The sequence below is a fragment of the Bidens hawaiensis genome, unplaced genomic scaffold (genome assembly GCF_021521415.1).
Source record: "Bidens hawaiensis isolate Kalapana, Puna unplaced genomic scaffold, B.hawaiensis_p1.1 tig00006368_1, whole genome shotgun sequence".
NCBI lineage: Eukaryota > Viridiplantae > Streptophyta > Magnoliopsida > Asterales > Asteraceae > Bidens > Bidens hawaiensis.
This window is the reverse complement of record NW_027491426.1, coordinates 437,501-440,113: the sequence shown is the minus strand read 5'-3', so window position 1 is coordinate 440,113 and position 2,613 is coordinate 437,501. Positions and strand designations below refer to the sequence as shown.

At 47.8% G+C, this 2,613-nt stretch overlaps 1 pseudogene across 1 annotated transcript in view; it reads left to right on the top strand.

The window, feature by feature from the left end:
- The first annotated feature begins 747 nt into the window (after positions 1 to 747).
- Positions 748 to 2,613, top strand: part of LOC143632181 (NADH-ubiquinone oxidoreductase chain 2 pseudogene) — an 8,929-nt pseudogene continuing 7,063 nt past the window's right edge. Inside the window, exons 1-2 of the transcript XR_013153488.1 lie at positions 748 to 836; positions 1,373 to 1,831. The product of XR_013153488.1 is annotated as an NADH-ubiquinone oxidoreductase chain 2 pseudogene (transcript). The remainder of the gene's footprint in view (positions 837 to 1,372; positions 1,832 to 2,613) is intronic.

The following is a 2,613-nucleotide window of genomic DNA, read 5'->3' as shown; positions in this document are numbered from 1 at the left end:
GATCGCCGGGTTGTGCTAATTCCATACGAATCAGTACTGAGAAGCATGTGCCCATCACTCCAGCAATGGCACCAAAGATGAAATATAGAGTCCCTATATCCTTGTGGTTAGTGGAGAACAGCCATCGGACCGGATTTGTCATAAAATTTATATTCTTTCGTTTTCTTCCTTATCAGAGAGGGGCCCCTTGTTGGGCGGGGCTTCTTTTTGAAAAAAGGGAAAAGAGAGTCCGACTTGCGTGTGTTAAGCATCTAATCCTAGTCTTTATGTTCTCTGTGTTAAAGGAGTTAGATGTCCCTCATGTTGAACAGTCTGACATCAAGTTGTTAGGACCTGAGTCGCTATGTGAACACTTAACACAAGACTGAAATCAAGCTAGAGTGTTTTATGAAGACCCCTGATTCTGGAAGGCACATGAGTCCGAACGCTATGTTGAATGTGCGACCGACACTAGGTAGGTACCTGTGCAGGTAAGGCGTCAGTCGGTCCTAGAAACGGCGGCAGCGGCGCGAGGAGTTAACGACCGAACACGCTGCAACCTAGGGATCACCAGGCAGCTCTTTCGCTCTATAGGGATCGGGGGGGCATAGCACAATTCTTCTTGGAGGAGGGTTGGTTTGCCCGGGTAACGGATCTTGCCATAATGTACTCCTACATATACTTTAGCACCGACACCCGAAGTCATGCATACATACGACGATCTTCATGCGTGAATAGCGGGGAGGAAAGAAAGGGCGGTAGATGATAATGAGAAAAGGCGCCGCGTCTGGGCGGGCGGGCGGAATGGATGAGCGAAAGGTGTCATGCCATGGAGTGGGTAACATCCCGAGTATCATGTAAGACAGCTAAATGCACCTCGAGGTGCTGCCGAGGAACTGAGGGGCCTTCTCGAGCACAGGATAGGTAATTGAGAGATAGAGCTAGCCTATTCGTTATGGGGAATCAATGCTCCGGGCCGAATAGAGCTTACCTACGGCACCTGGCTTTCTCCGGCGCATATTAGCTTAGCTGCGCTTAATAGGCCGGTTTGCCTTCCTCTCTGCCGGCCTCCTTACCTTACCCCCGCTACACTCTCACTCCAAGCTACACCTGCTGAGCAAGATGCATTGCGATTTCCTCTTCTGTGGACGCACCTATGACCCGGGACGGGAAAAGAAAGACTTTTTTCTATGGCGAGCTTTCTCTCGTAAAGCCAAAGACGCCCCAAGACAAGTTCCAACTGTTGGGAAGGGGACATGATCAATAGAACCTGGCTGGATCCGGGCTCGGAGAGGGGCGCCCATTCCTAACCACTTTCGAAAAGGTTCGCTCATGCTGGAGGGAGCATCCCCACTTAGTGATCGGTCCGCTAGTTCACGCAAATCCGAAGAAGTTATCACGGACGAGCCACATGCAGGGAAACTTGCACGTGTGGTTCTTGCTGGGCTTTCCTGAGGTATCTAATAACCTTGCTTCTGCTCGCCGCTGGCGCACCTCTCCTAACTATTGCCCATTTATTCTGGAATAATCTTTTTAGGAGGGACAATTTTACATATTTCTGCCAAATCCTTTTATTATTAAGTACGGCTGGTACCATTTCGATGTGTTTCGATTCTTCCGAACAAGAGAGGTTTGATGCTTTTGAATCCATTGTATTAATTCCACTTCCTACTCGCAGTATGCTCTTTATGATCTCGGCTTATGATTCAATTGCCATGTATTTAGCTATTGAGCCTCAAAGTTTATGTTTTTATGTGATCGCAGCATCAAAAAGAAAGTCTGAATTTTCCACGGAAGCCGGCTCGAAATATTTGATCTTAGGTGCATTTTCCTCAGGAATCTTATTGTTTGGGTACGACCGGACAACTACCGATATCTATTAATATCTTTTCTTAGAATGTTGTTGTTAAATATATATCTATCTATATCGTAAACTATCGGATCGAGTATTACTTAGATGTGAAACTTGCGGACCTCATTGGTTGTGATATTGATCTTACGGGGGGAACGAAATCAAAGAATATATAGACTGACTTGTAGAGACCCTCTATGTAGTTGTCTATCTAGGGTGATCGATCTACATCTTTCCCCATAGCCCTGGGGCTATGTCTCGATCTCCTATGTGCGAAATCTAAGGGACTTGTTTCTATGGAGATTCCCCTTGGACTAATTCCACGCCTTATGACGAAAGGGGAGTCGGCATGGCGTAAAGTGAAGATTGGGGGAAGTAGAGAAAAATTACCTTCTGGGGTATTCCGAAGGTGTAACCTAGGCAACAAAAAAGGGGCCCGATACTTCAACTAGAGGAGCAACCTGTTGGTTCACCAAACCCCGACTCAGCGTCACACGTTCTCCAGGTCCGAAGGGATCCAGTGCCCAACTACCGACTCCTCCCGGAATTGCGTTATCGGAGCCGAGCCAGGAATGGCCGTTAGTGGACACCCACCTTCACCGGTTAGAGAGGCCCTCTTTAATACATTAAGAAAAGATGTTCACAGGGGCCAGAAAGACTCGGTCATAGGAACTTAGACAACCTACGCGCTGGTGAAAACCACCTCGACCGGATCAGAGTAAACAACAATGTCGAATCAGGCCGCCCCTCGCCTTGAAAGAATTCACACTCGGCCACCAGCT